The sequence below is a fragment of the Salminus brasiliensis genome, chromosome 5, assembly GCF_030463535.1.
Source record: "Salminus brasiliensis chromosome 5, fSalBra1.hap2, whole genome shotgun sequence".
NCBI lineage: Eukaryota > Metazoa > Chordata > Actinopteri > Characiformes > Bryconidae > Salminus > Salminus brasiliensis.
This window is the reverse complement of record NC_132882.1, coordinates 10,472,533-10,488,622: the sequence shown is the minus strand read 5'-3', so window position 1 is coordinate 10,488,622 and position 16,090 is coordinate 10,472,533. Positions and strand designations below refer to the sequence as shown.

Genomic DNA, 16,090 nt, shown 5'->3' with positions numbered 1-16,090 from the left:
TTCCTCATGGATCTTATATTTTTAACAGTGTGAAGAAGGCCATATCTACAGTTCCCATCCAACAATAGTTTATCTAATCAGTCCTTCATTAACCCTCTGGGATCTACGAACACACAAACACATCAAATCTGATGTTACTGGATATTTCTATTAATATATAATATATAATATATAAAACAGCACAGAAATACGATTAACATTTCCTGAACCTGTAGAGCCCTCTTTGGGTTGCTCTGCCAGACTGTATGTGACTCGTATTCTAAGTTACTAGGCTACAAAGACGGGACGGGATACTCGTCTCTGCTTCTCACCCTGTCTAAGTGGTGGATTCTTGCACCATCTGCCTCTCATCTGTTTTCACGGATTTGTGCGCCCGTCTATGGTTTTGTGTGCAACTGACCAATGGGCCCCCAGAAACTTGTCATCTGCCCCTGTTTTTTTTTTTTTTTTTTTTTTACTTTTATTCATATATTCCACTGCTTTTGTGAAGTGACTCTAGTAAATCCATTTCAAGCACTAAAAGAATCCGTCCACATGAGGTAAAGGTGACTTTTCATAAGAAATATAAAGCATTTCTAAAATTAGTCTAATTTTTCAGGTTTAGGGTCAGAGTATCTCCTCACTCAACGCTCTAAGTTACACAGGGTCTCATTATAGAGCGCTGAATATGATCATTCTGAACAGATTGATATAAAACATGTGGGTATTATGTTCTATGCGAGAATTTAGGAAGAAGTAAAAATTAAGAAAATACCCTCAGACCCCAGAGGGTTCATGTAAACCAGGTGGACTGCTGGTGGAACTCAACCAATCCATACAGTGGATACAGTTCACAGAGAAGTCAAACTTACACTGATCAGCCATAACATTACTACCACTGGCAAAACACTTATCATCTGCATCTATAATGGCATCTGTCAAAGGGTGGGATATAAATTAGGCAGTAAGTGAACAGTAAGTTCTTGAAGGTGATGGGCACCAAAGGCTCACAGATGTGAGCCATGGAGTTCCCACCTCAGAACTTACAGGACTTACGGGATCTGCTGCTAATGTCTTGGTGCCAGCTACCACAGGACACCTTCAGAGGTCTCTGGAGTTCATGCTTTAAATGCTCAGATCTGTGGCAGTACAAGGGAAACCTACTCAGTGTTAGACAGTCAGTGATGTGTTAAAAGCAGGTAAAATGGGAAAGCATTAGAATCTCAGACACTCTGAAAAGGGCCGAATTGTGATGGCTGAACGATTGGGTCAGAACATCTCCTAAACATCAGGCAGGTCTTGTGTGGTGTTTTTAGTTTACAGTGGATAGTAACTACCAGAAGAAGTCCAAGAAAGAAAAATCAGTGAACCGGCGACAGGGTCATGGTCACCTAAAGCTTATTGATGCTGTTCATGGAGGCCCCACCTCACAACTTACAGGACTTAAAGGATCTGCTGCTAACGTCTTGGTGCCAGATACCACAGGGCACCTTCAGAGGTCTCTTGGAGTCCAGGTTTTAAATGCTCAGATCTGTTGGAACCTCCTCAGTGTCAGGCAGTACTCAGTATTCTTCTATTGCATCGCTCAAATGAACCACTTGTAGCATCTATGTGAGAGCAGGAACCAAACCGGTGTTCTTCTAACTGTGCTCCTCACACCAGCATCTCAATAACTTTACACACAAGGGATCTCTTTCATTTTAAACTGCATTCATGTTTATTTGTTTTTATTCCATCTTTACAGGCAATAAACTTGCATAATGTTGAGATAATAGTATCAAGCCACTTTCACAGCTGCCTAAGACGTCTGCATGTCTGCTGTGTACGCCATTCAGACATCTGCACAGACGTGCAGTAATTGGCTTCCTCTGAAAGGGCCTAATTCCACACTGGCTGATATAACAGCCCGCACACAAAAGCAATTCACCTACAGCTCTCCTTTCATTTGCGGAACCGAGGGGAAGAACTATACAAAGTGTATCTGTATGTGTGTGTGTGATATGAAAGATCGTTCACACGAGCAGCCCCCTACCTCATTAAAAGCCCTGTCCCTATGCATTCCTGGCGGAGTATGTAATGACTTGCACTCCATAGGCCATTTACATATTGCACCACCAGAGGAAAAACAGCCTTTTATCTCCGTCACCATTTCTGTCATTACACAAGGCTTTCATTTCATACATCTCAGACAGCCCATTCTCACCTCTCCCAGCGTGTTGTACACACAGAGAGGTTAAACACTGGCAGGGTATGAAAGCGGCACACAACACACATTCGCGCACAACTCTCCATCTTCATATTCCACTGTTTCAGCACCTGAGAGGCAGCCTGTGCATGAGCCAACCGGGCCGCAGTGCCTGAGCGCTGCTTCTGTGTTGTCTCATTAGTGCCTGGCTCTTCCCCTGGGAGGTAAAGGAACGGACTCTGGACCTTTACCGATGATCAAACCGGCCTGTCTCTATGCAAACGAGCTACAGAAACAGATATGTAAAAGGCAAGACTGATCATAATCGGAGGAATATAATTAGCCTTTCAGATACTTATTCACAGCAGAGAAGAGGCTTGACTGTATCGTCTCATTCACACACACAACTAGAGCTGGAACTTCATGACTAGTCGAATATCCAGAAAGAAGGCTGGTAGGGCTGCTCAATATATTCTTTTAACATTGCCATCTCAATGTGCACATGCGCGACAGCTACATCACAGGACATGCAATGTCAGGTGCTTTGTCAATTATATCAAACATGTCGTTCTACTTTTCTGCTGCTTGATACAAAAGGAAAATTCCCACTGTTCTTATGGTCTATGTCATATCTATAAGAGGCAGATTATATCTGCCCAATATCATTATTACATTTACATATACAGCACTTAGTAGATGCCCTTATCCAAAACAAGTTACATAAGTGCTTCAGTGTTCCAAAATATACCTCTAATATCAAATTGGATTATTATACACACAGTGATATGAAAAAGTTTAGGCACCCCTAATAATTTTCTTTTATAAATCATTGGTTGTTCGGATCAGCACTTTTACTTAACTATATCATATAGCAGACAAACACAGTGATATTTGAGAAGTGAAATGAAGCTTATACGATTTACAGAAAGTGTGCAATAATTACTTAAACAAAATCAGCACCTTTAGCACTAATTATTGGAACACAAAATTTGTTTTGGAAGCTCACTGACCCTTAGTAAGTGGAAACCATCACATGATTTGTGACAGGGACAAAAACACTGATACAGTCAATTTATACATATTGATACAGAGCATTTTAAAATGGCACAGTACACATTTCAATAACTATCATGCTTAATAGTGTACATCTGGAATAAAGCACAAAATTATGCTTCGATTCGATTCAAATGCTTTGATTCGATTCCATTATAAATACCAACCCCAAGTTACTCGTACTGTAAATATACATATATTTTTTACATGTTACAATATTAATGTTCCATAGTATCAATACTATTCATATCAAATGTGTTTTTCTTCTTGCACTAGACCCATACAGGCTTCTATAACACATCGCAAGTGAGGAGGTCTCGCTAGTGGTGTGGTTTGTTGTGCTAAAATAAAAAAAGCTACTCAATATTAAGAAGGTGGTATTAATGTTATGGCTGATGAGTGTATAGTTCTATTGAGTTGAGTTGATATGAGTTATTTTACCATAATTTGAAGGTTCACACTTATCACTTAGGCTGTATATAGTATAAGCATCTACAAATGTAGACTCAGATTCACTTCCTTTTATTTGGACATGTTTATTGAAATAATATAATATAATATATATATAATATATCTAAAATCCCTATATCATAAGTATCGTTTTAAAACACAGTCTCATGCCAAAACTTCCAAAACACAAAGGACACATTAGTCAATTAACCAAACAGCCCAATAGATTAATTGATTAAACAATTAACTGGTAGTTCCAGCCCTTCTTACGAGTATGTGCACGTCCCATTGAGCACAGAGGTCCACAGAAATCACTGCTACATTAAATTATCCTCTTTAACCTGATCCCGCCAGGACTTTTTTTTTTTCCCCATTTTCAGTGCCCCAGCTCAGTCTCTCTGCATCAAGGACGCTGGTGGATCCTGTTTCATCTACAGTGAGGTTTCAGATTCAATTAGCACGCTAACGCTCCTCATACTGTAGCTGGCCCAAAAAGAGGCCTTGGCTACACACAAAAATTTTGTTGGTCTAAACACAATTACTCCACTGACGGGCAGTTAGAGGCTCCTGAATGGGAACAATCTAGACAGGCAGACACGACAGCAGACAGTAGCCTGAGACGAAGGGCCTTTCACGCAACCTCTCAGCACAGTCTAACACTGAACACTCATTTGAGCTCCTTTAACAAATCCCCAGCCCAATCAGAACTCCATAGAGAACTCACTTTTCTAAAGGTACAGCCTATTTCAGCTTGATGTGGCCCAAAGAAAAAGATCTGTTCTGTTTGGCAGATAAAAAGAGAGGCTAAACGTTCACTGTAGGCCTACTAGCTCTACCTGCACTGTAATCAATGTAATAAGAATGATCAACTTCACTTGTTCTCTTCCTGAAACTCTGGCAGTAAACTAAACACACTGTGTCGTTTGATAGCAACTCAGGCTTTGGTGAGTGACAGCTATGAAAATAACGTAGCTCTGTCAAATGATAACACAATTTTCTCAAATCACAGCACATCAAAGAGGGGCAAATAAGGAAACAATAAGAAAAAGGGGTGGGAGCTGAAATATGCAATCCTTTTACATATGTCTTTACTATGATTGTTTTGTCTCGATTTTTACTGTTTTGGCTTTTTTTTTTATTAATCCACTTCCCTCTTTCCCACAAGTAGCTTCGGGTGGTGGCCAGGCTGCTGTTGTAAACATAAATTTGTTCATAATGGCTTGTCTTGTTCAATAAAAGGATAAAAAACTGGTCAATATATCTGTTACGGTAAATATCTAAACGAGTAAAAAAGATTTTTTCCCAAAGGCATCAAGTTAAATATGAAATTTGTCTAAGGGTTTAAGCAAGGTCCCTTTTTATATGTTCATCTTTAACAGTTTCTAATTAACAAAAAAGGGGGAAAGGACATTAAAAGGTTGAGCACCCTGCATGGTCAAGACTTAGTAACACCTCCTTTGGCAAATATCCCTTCAAATTTAAATTCTGTCAGACTCATATTGCATGCCTGCGTACAGATTTCTATTTATACATTTGCTAATGAATATATTCAAATTTCAACCTTTTTCTCCCAATTTGGTACAGCCCACCTGTTCGTAACTCCCCCTAGCACTACACTAGCAGGTAAACGTGTCTCCTCTGATTCATGTAAAGCCAGCCACCGCCTATTCAAACTGCCGCCATTGGCCTGTGCCAGCCAGCACTGCTTGGCCTGAAATTTGGATTCACGACCCAGGGGCTATAGTGGCAGTGCTTTAGACTGCTGACCTATTCACAGATTTCTGATAATGTTCTGGTCAGGGGAAGTGAGGACCATGACAAAATCTTCAGCCTGAACCTACTGCGATATTCCATTGTGGATGTTGATGTGTTTAGGATCATTATCCTGCTGCAGAAGCCTTCCTCTTTCCATCTACAGCCTTTTTTTTACAGATGGTGTTAAGATTTGCTTTCAGAATTTGCTCCCTTTACCATGAAATGTTCCCTGTGACACTGGCTGCAACACAAGCCCAAAGCATTAGCGATCCACATCCATGCGTAACAGTTGGAATGGTGCTCTTTTTATGAAATTCAGCATGGCTTTCTATCTTTCTACAGCATTCTCCAGTCATTATTATTCAAATGTTTGGACTGCTAGGACGCTGCTTATAGGAAGCCATGGCTGCTGACTGTTGGGATTAATTTCAATGCTTTAAAATTTGCATCACCTCACCTTTCCTAATGTTGACTGTGAACATGCCATAGCCCTAACAAGCTAATGAAGGACTGAAATCTTGGCAAAAGTTATAAGAGCTCATAAGTTGGGATGACCAAACTTTTGTATGGTGCTCCTTTTAATTTTTCTGTCCACTCTAAAACTGTAGTAAGCAAAAATAATACACACATTTAGCTTCAGAAGAATCTTCAACTTTATGCCTTTTGGCGATCAGTTCAAATTCTACTCCCTTCACTGTTCACAGTAAAGTAAGCTTTTGCATGCTGCTGGAAACACTGCAGTTTATACTATTTCTGGTAGTACGGACCCGTCCCTCCTCTTCCTACACATGTAATCTTTTGTCTAGAAAAGGTGTTGCACCTCTGTGCTCCCTGCTAAGAATGGTGGGAGTTTGATTGGCAGGTGATAAAAAGGAAAAGCCAGAAAGTGGACATATTCAGGTTCAGCCAGAGTGTGTCCCCTGAGAAAAAAAAAAAGAAAAAAACCCTCAGCTTTGACCACTAAGACACTACCATCGTAAAAGAGATATAATAGTTACACAGCTCTGCCTTAAACCCACAGAAAGAATAATCTCTTTTATTTGTTTTAGTGTTTCCCCTTATTTCGGCAGGTTCCATACATACAGGGCTTTTTGAAATACGGATATATGAGTAAACACCTCAGAGGCTACTGACATTTCAGAGGGAGATCATTTTTCAATATCCGTGCACCACTTCCATCCCACCCTCCACCTCCATTCTCATTGACTGTCACACCCACCTATGTAAAGGACAAGACAATATTGCTCCACGGCTCTTTTGATATTTTGACGTCTTTTTCCCTTTGCCCTTTCGCCGTATTTGCTGTCTGCTTGTTCGGCGCTGGAAAAACAATACAGGCGTGCTGAAAGCGATCGCATTCATCCACACAGTGCAACAAACCATCCTGACTGCTAATGCGCTATCCTCACTGACAACAGCTTAACCATGCTCTTGTGCTGCTAAGCTTGGCTAATTTGACCAGAAGTGTGCGTGCTAATGACATGAACAGTGTGAGAACTGAGTATTAGATGAGTAAGCCATCCTCACGAACCTACGCTGCTCTTTAAAGCTTAAGGACATTTTTGGAAATGTCTTTAATAGCCTGAATGTGAATATGAACTCTAAAGATCTGTCAATGGGCCCATGTTTAAGGTTCATCACTACACACCAGTACTTTATATATACATTTTATATGGGCTTTTCTGAATACTGGCTTATATTTATTAAACTTAGAAAACAGATGCTGATCTGGGATCAGTTAGGGTTCACTGAATCCGATCAGACAGTGGATGAGAGGTGATCTTTTACTCTGAGATGCTTTTGAGAAGTTTTTTTTTTTTTTTTTTTTTCCAATTAACTTAACCCACCTGTTCATAGATCCTCTTAGCGCCAGCAATGCTCCCGACATTACGAGGGTAAGGACTCAACATCTCCGCCACCGCTTTGTTTGGACTGCCACCAATGCGGTATTGCCAGTCAGCTGACACGCTCCGAGGAAAGAGCCTGGTCCCCAGCTCCACCACACCAGCTAACAGATGCCTGTGCCGGCCAACATTGCTTAAAGAGTGATGAGTGAGGACAGCGTCTTCTAGCCATGCGGCGAGAGCATGGCCAATTGTGCTCTCTCTGCCTCCAGCCACTGATGTCAAAAGGACATGGCTTGAGATTCCAACTTGTGACCCCTGTGTCATAGGGGTAGCACTTAATAGCACTCAAAACCTTTGTAAGTAAGCCTCTTAATTGTCATTACACTTACACAACCAAATTCCTCTCGTTACGTATCCCAGCTTATGGTCAGCCAAGGGTCAAATCTGCTTGGAGGGCTACAAACCAAATGTTCGACCATGCAAAACACAGAGACATGTAATCCCTCATAGAGAACCAAAATAACAAAGATGCTGTGGTACCCGCTTTCACCCTGTCTATCGGTCTGTCTGTCTTTCCCACTTCAGGCAGACTGTGGTCTCTATGGGGCCGGCTGTCACTCTAGGCTGAGGGTGAAATGTGATGGGTATGTGGGGGGGTATGTGCAATCTATCAGCCTGGCTGGAGGTTTAGGGGTCATTTAAAGGTGGGCTGTACAGGGGCGTGTGTGTATGTGTGTGTGTGTTCAGCTCTATTAATTAAAGCCTATTAATAGTGATCACTATGGCTAGTCATAGAGGGAGATCTTCGCCGCGAGCCAATGTTGCCGTGACCGCACGTGTGAACGAGAGAATCCTTTCTTTGTTTTTGTCTTCCCCCCCACCCCCCTGCCCGTCTCCTCCTCCCTTGTGCCCCAGTTCACTCCGCTGCACTCGTTTATGTCTTTTACTCTCTCTTTCCTTGAGCATTCGCCACCCCCAACCACTGTGACCCATCATGCACTGCTCCAGCACCCACCAAAAGATGCTGGCTTTCTCTCTCGCTTGCACGCACACACACAAACACACACACACACACACACACACACACACACGCGCACATAGATGAAAGAGCAATGGGCAGAATGAAGGGTGGGCAGTCAGTCATACAGAAGATAAACAACACCTAATTACCCCTGGAAATGGAGGCTTTTCGCCTCCCTCGATCTCTCTCTCTCTCTCAGGGGAGGAGACAGCTTTGTGTGGCTGCACTGAGCAGGCTGACATGCTAACAGAGCCTTGGGGTGAAGCATGAACAACTAAACAAGCTCTGATAAGATCAGAAACTAATGATCACATGCCATCTCGGGCACACTCCAGTACCCGGCAAAAATATTGCAATATGATCATGTATGCCTATGGAATATACCATTTCCATAGGCATACATGCAACCGTGATATCAATCATCTGCAAGTCAGAAACCACCCTTGATTTGTTTTAATTCCAGTCAAAACAGCCACTAAGTACAAGCTGCTCATGTTTCAAATTTCTAATGTGCATTAGAGTTTGCTCCACTCTCACTTCAGATCTGAACAAATCCACAGGTGTTTTTGACTGTCCTTCCACTGTGAGAAGACGAACCAACACTGTGGGTCTGAGAGGATATGGAGCTGATCGAGAAGCTCTTACTATGAAAAGAAAACAGACAGAAAAGAAGAACACTGGACGAAACCAAACTGCTATAGCCGCTGATGTTGGACTGACCACCCCCGAGTCCAGACCAGTGAATGAGTTTGAGAACTGTAAGTGTGCCGATGCACACACAGCTTGTCTAGTCCCAGTATAAAAGTATTGTGAATAGAGCAGAACTCTCTGGAGCAGATAAACATGAACATATTGGCACCATGCCTAAAGCCAGGTGTGAGCTAGAGGGGTACAAAGTCCCCCAGCAGTGAGCTGTGGAGCAGTGGAACTGTGTTCTCTAGAATGATGGATGGTGCGCTATCCAATACTTTTGGGATGAGTTGGGGAGTTAAGGATGAGGTGGGGTGGTGATTATCCAACATAAAGGTAAAGGTACAATAATTTGTATTATGTGCAGCGAAATGTGTCCTCCGCATGTGACCTTTCTGTGGTAGTGAACACACACACACACACACACACACACTAGTGAACTAGTGGCAGTGAGCACACACACACACACCCAGAGCGGTGGGCAGCCAACTCCAGTGCCCGAGAAGCAGAGAGGGTGAAGGGTCTAGCTCAAAGGCCCAACAGTGGCAGCTTGCCAAGCCTGAGCATCGAACCCACAGCGCACCCACATGACCTCACTAATGCTATTGTCACTGAATGCCATCCAATCCGCACAGCAATGTTCCTCCAAAATCTAGAAGAAAGCCTTCTTCCCTGGACAGTAGAGACCATTACTCCAAAGCAGGATAAACTACATTTTAATATCCTTAATTTTGAAAGAAGAACCAAGTGTCCCAATACTTTTGTCCACTCACTTACTTTTTTTCTTTTCACTGCAATATTGTCTTCCATCATCAGCACAGATATAATAGTACTGAGATTACACCATAATGTTGATTTCAGCCTTTGCCTTATTTATATAATTTTAGATGACAAGCATTACGTCAATGGTACCATTATAGTCCATAGAGTAGCAGAGGCCCTGTTGCTAAGCAGTTTTTCTTTTTCCTCTTCTTTTTCTATTTTGTGCTCTTCATTGTCCAAGACAGTTAACTGCCTCTGTCCTCTTTGTCCAGTCTCCACTCCCATCATGCTACTCTTCCAACCTGCCTCCTCCTTCAGTGTAAAACTGTGGAGGAACCTCTTAAGGTGCTTTGAGGGAGCATTTTCTTCTAGAAACCTTTTCCTGAAGGTTCCATAAAACTTCAGAAGTTCCTTCACAGTTTCAGACTGAAAAACCTTCAAAAGTTCAGTGTGGAAAATATTGTAAATCTGAACCATACCCATATCATCCAAACAGTACACTCATGCACTTACATCCAACCGCCTTCAGTAGAGGTGTGAAGTTACTGTATCAGACTTGAATATTACATATCACTATTCTATTTTTCATTTACTGTATTGATCGGCCCATAAAAACTTACACAGCTCTCCTTGTTTCACTCTTCCTCGCTTTCTTGCTTTCTAGTATTGCTTTTCTGAAGCACTATTCATTTACATCCATTTCCTTCTCCCTCCTCCTCCAAACACAAGCAATTTCTTTGTCCATTTCTGATTCTTGTTGCATGCTTTCATCGCCCTCTCTTATCCCTGCTTTAGACATTAATATCCATCTCTCTCCATTAAGCTCAGTGGTGTGAGCTCATCAGAGCATGTTTAGTCAGGCATTCAGATGAGCTGAAATTGCAGTGTGTTGCCAGTGCCTCAACCATCTCCCTTGAGTATGTAAAAGCCTGTGCGTGTATGTGTGTGTGTGTGTGTGTGTGTGTGTGTGTGTGTTCTTATACTGAGATGGAAGACTACAGGAAAGTGAAGGTCAGTTTCAGTCAAATTGGCCTTGAATAGATGGAGCCAGAGGAATTATGTGTAGTGGGTGTGTGAGCAGGCTTTCATTTGTATGCACACTGGAGTGTATGTCTGGGTGCATGCGTGAATAGGAAAGCATGAAAGAATTCAACAGAATCCAAACACTACAACACACACTACAGAGCGTCAACAAGTCATATGCAGCTGCTCATCAGGTGTGCATGTGTTTGTTTGTTTATTTATTTATTTTTTCCATTTTTAAGACAGAAATACCCTGACAGGGCTAACCCACAGGCCCAATAAACACTCCTGCCTTTGTATGCCAAAAATGCACAGAAAAAAGGATAAAGATTACTGCATTTTTAGGCATTCAATTCATATTATAGACACTATATGGACAGTAATAATGGGACCCTTGCTCACTCGCTGTTTCTTTTACATTAATGATATTAAAATAGTTTCAGGGAAGGCTTTCTATTAGATTTTGGAGTACAGCTATATTCAGGGACTGTATTCATATACTGTATTCAGGGATTACCACTACACATCATCTATCTAACTCCACAAAATCTTCCAAAAAGTGTTGGATGGAGCATCACCATCATTCCAGAGAATACAGTTCCACTGCTCCTTAACTCAATGCTGGGGGGGGGGGGGTCCTGTTCAATCTGCAGTGCTTCTCTACAGGTACTGGACAAGCTGTATGTGTGTGTGTGTGTGTGTGTGTGTGTGTGTATTCATTTGCACAATTGTGTCAGCAATGGGTGCAAGTAACTGAATGCATTGAGAAGTGTCCACAAACATTTGGACACACAGTACATTCATTTCTAAAAACTTTTTTGTATGATGAGCGACTTTAGGATTAAAGATATATGTGAAGCTGCTTTCAGAATTGTTTTTTTTTTTGCTTCTGGGTTTCCTCTGGGGGGTGAAAATCACTTTTACACCACTGCAGTAAATACAAATCACGCTTTAAATGCCCCCTCATGGATAGCTGTACACGTGCATTTCTGGACAAGCTTCAGAAGCTTCAGAGATTCAGAACCAGCATCTGAAGCAAAGGGAGCATGTGGACTGAGCATGTGGACTGAGTAATATTAGTAGATATGGGGATTTTACACAAATACGACACAGGTTTGGCAAGAGTTGTGGTGCAGCTTCACTAAAGTGCAGTAGGAGGGTTCCAGCCCTGAACGTGAATTACAGACGGCGTTTTCTAAAATCCAGTCAGTGATTCATCAACATGATTCTGAAGCCGTTATTTTAATGTAAAATGTTACATGATGCTGTTTGAAGTGTTTTGTTTGATTTAACAGACATATCTTGACAAGTTTTTGTGTATCAATTATTTGTATTTGAAAAGGAGAGGCTAAAGACAGATTTGTCTTATGGTGGACAACAGCATTACTCTAATACTCACATCTAAGCTCACCTGACTAAATATATAAATTTAAACAAATTCTTCTCAAAAGCCCATTTTACCTCAGACACAGCTTATTTTGCACAACCCGCTCACCGTTGTATTCCGTGACACTGTTTTGAGTACTACATTTTGGATGAAAAACACCCCACAGACTCTTGGTTATTAACAGCATATCTCTGAAGCAGCAGCAGTGAAGCATCTGAATACATTCAGTTTTAATTAACTGAGCAAATATAAAATGTGTTTGATGGATTCAGTTGTTTTACACTTTGTTTGGAGAGTTCATGGAGTGCCGGAGTGTTCATATCTGCAGATGTTAACCTGAGAAGTCAATGAGCATTTAACAGGTGTAGACCAGAGAGTTTTGGTTGAGGTTAATGTCAGGGCCATGATTAGACCAGAATGAGGGTTAGGATTAGGTCTTTGGTTGAGGTTAAGGTCAGGGCCATGATTAGATCAGAGTGAGGGTTAGGATTAGAGTTTTGGTTGAGATTAAGGTCAGGGCCATGATTAGACCAGAATGAGGGTTAGGATTAGGTCTTTGGTTGAGGTTAAGGTCAGGGCCATGATTAGACCAGAGTGAGAGTTAGGATTAGAGTTTTGGTTGAGGTTAAGGTCAGGGCCATGATTAGACCAGAGTGAGAGTTAGGATTAGAGTTTTGGTTGAGGTTAAGGTCAGGGCCATGATTAGACCAGAGTGAGAGTTAGGATTAGAGTTTTGGTTGAGGTTAAGGTCAGGGCCATGATTAGACCAGAGTGAGAGTTAGGATTAGAGTTTTGGTTGAGGTTAAGGTCAGGGCCATGATTAGACCAGAGTGAGGGTTAGGATTAGGTCTTTGGTTGAGGTTAAGGTCAAGGCCATGATTAGACCAGAGTGAGGGTTAGGATTAGAGTTTTGGTTGAGGTTAAGGTCAGGGCCATGATTAGACCAGAGTGAGAGTTAGGATTAGAGTTTTGGTTGAGGTTAAGGTCAAGGCCATGATTAGACCAGAGTGAGGGTTAGGATTAGGTCTTTGGTTGAGGTTAAGGTCAGGGCCATGATTAGACCAGAGTGAGGGTTAGGATTAGGTCTTTGGTTGAGGTTAAGGTCAGGGCCATGATAAGACCAGAGTGAGAGTTAGGATTAGGTCTTTGGTTGAGGTTAAGGTCAGGGCCATGATTAGACCAGAGTGAGAGTTAGGATTAGAGTTTTGGTTGAGGTTAAGGTCAGGGCCATGATTAGACCAGAGTGAGGGTTAGGATTAGGTCTTTGGTTGAGGTTAAGGTCAGGGCCATGATTAGACCAGAGTGAGGGTTAGGATTAGGTCTTTGGTTGAGGTTAAGGTCAGGGCCATGATTAGACCAGAGTGAGAGTTAGGATTAGAGTTTTGGTTGAGGTTAAGGTCAAGGCCATGATTAGACCAGAGTGAGGGTTAGGATTAGGTCTTTGGTTGAGGTTAAGGTCAGGGCCATGATTAGACCAGAGTGAGGGTTAGGATTAGGTCTTTGGTTGAGGTTAAGGTCAGGGCCATGATTAGACCAGAGTGAGGGTTAGGATTAGGTCTTTGGTTGAGGTTAAGGTCAGGGCCATGATTAGACCAGAGTGAGGGTTAGGATTAGGTCTTTGGTTGAGGATAAGTTTAAAGCCAGTTTAATCCCCAGTTGTGTGTCCCCTTGCCTTACTTATGCGGTCAGTCCTGTCAGGTAAGATCTCCTGAGTGAACATTCTTCATCTAATGTTCTTCATGTTTAAGCAGAACACAACACTAATGCTTTCACATGATGGTCTCCATGGCAGAAAGAGAGAAAAAGAATGAAAGGGAGAGACAGTAAGAGCGGGAGAGAGTGACAGATAATGAGAGCCAGAATAAGCAAGAGACGCCGAAAGAGTGGGAGACAGCGAGATTGCGTGCAAGAGAGAGAGAGAGAGAGAGAGAGATAGAGAGAGAGAGAGAAAGAAAGATAAACAGAAAAAGGGTGAAAGGGTGAATGAAAGGGTCAGACAGTGAGAGCGTGAGAGAGTAAGAGACAATAAAAGAGGGTGAATGAGCGAGAGAGTCGATGAAAGAGTGAGGGACAGCGAGACAGCGAGAGTCGGAGAGAGAGAGAGGCAGAATGAGAGCGAAAAAGCAAGAGACAGCGAGGGAAAAAGAGGTAGAGAGAGAGAAAGACAGAGACAGTCAGAGAGAAGAAGAGCAAGAGACGGTAGGAAAGCAACAGCAGAGGCGTCAAGAAAGAGAGCGAGAAACAGTGAGAGAGCAAAAGAAAGAGGGAGTGAGGGAGGCAGCAAAAGAGAGAGAGAAAGAGTGAAAGAGCAAGAGAGAGCAAAAGAGAGAGAAGACGAAAGAGCATGGAAGGAAGAGAGAGACTACATGAGAGAGAGAGAGAGAGAGAGAGAGAGAGAGAGAGAGAGAGAGAGAGAGAGAGAGAGAGAGAGACTGAGATTGCAGGTCCTATAGGCGGTGGTGGTGGGTGGTGCCGTGGTGGGCACACGTGGGTGTGTTTTGGGCCCAGACGGAGGGGCCTCCCCTGTTTGTCTCTTAAGTGGTACTGCCACTCAACCCTAATGAAGAGAGATGATGCAGAGAGAGAGAGGGGTTGAACCACCACCCCGAGGGACACGCTCACAACCTTTCAAGCCAGGCTGCTCCCCCTGGACCACCATACTCATTACACCACCGCGCGCACACACACACATGCACGCATGTACACACCCACACACACACACCTAACCTTTGACTCTCCCATTCATTTTCATTTGCTAATCAAACTCTCTTCAAAAGACACAACAGATAAGTGTGTGTGTGTGTGTGTGTGTGTGTGAGAGAGAGAGAGAGACAGAGAGAGTGTAGAGCGTGTGTGCACGCATACAAGGGCGTGATTGTGTCTTCATAATTACCGACCGCCTTTTCTCCACAGGACGCAAACGAGAAGCAAAGCACAAATTAGTGGCCGTGATAAGCGACCTCTCCGAGTTCCTGAAACATGACCTGGAAACACTTGTCATCTTTATTGTTCTCCACAGCACTGTGCACGAGCCACGCGGCTACGCTAACTAATCCCATTACTCTAATCCACCACAAAACAACTTACTGCGCTGATAAGGCCTCGCCTAATTTATGCGCGATTCAAATGAACACCAAATCGGAATAATTAATTGCGGCCTGTGTTTAATTAGCTTGGCAGAAGCAGTGTTGAATGTGCCCTCAAAAACAGAGGCAGGACCCCCTGTTTACCATCAACCCCGAGGGGAAGGAAGCCCCACTAATAACCCCAACACCATGAGGGTGCCTGACTGTTCTCAGTCAGTTTCTCTCACTTGCTGACTTTCAACTGGCTTGTGTAAAGGTGCACTGTAGGGATGGATGACAACCCACTGATTTCATTTTCAGTTCAGTACCAAGCAATACTAATCTAAAGGGGGGGGGGGGCATCTCTCCCTAGCACCAAGCATGAAGAAAAAGGCTTTACTGTACTGAGAGTCAAACTGTATTAACCATGTGTGAGATCAGAGGAGATTTTAAGCTGCAGTCGCTACGGCAACCAAAAACACTGTTTTCTACATGTGCATGTATCATTTGCTGGGTTGCCAGATTCACATATTTTCTGCCAAATATGTCCTTGATGAATTTGCAGAGCATACATTGTTTTAAGGGAATTTTTAAATAAACGAGGAAGTAAAATAATCAGTCACATAACATTAATACCGATGATTAATTACAGGTGACCTGAAAACAATAATTATTTAAATCTACAGTGACATCTGTCAATGTGTGGGATATGTTAGGCAGCAAGTAAACAGACAGGTCTTGTGGGGTGTTACTGATATGCACTGGTTAGTATCTACCAACAGTGCTCCAAGAAAGGACAAACAGTGAACCAGCAACAGGGTCATGGGCACCTAAGGCTCACTGATGCGATCCATGGAGGCCCCACCTCACAAC

The 16,090-nt window shown here is 42.6% G+C and overlaps 1 protein-coding gene across 3 annotated transcripts in view; it reads right to left on the bottom strand.

The window, feature by feature from the left end:
- pard3aa (par-3 family cell polarity regulator alpha, a) overlaps positions 1-16,090 on the bottom strand; it is a 536,573-nt gene that overhangs the window by 163,991 nt on the left and 356,492 nt on the right. The window lies entirely within an intron of this gene.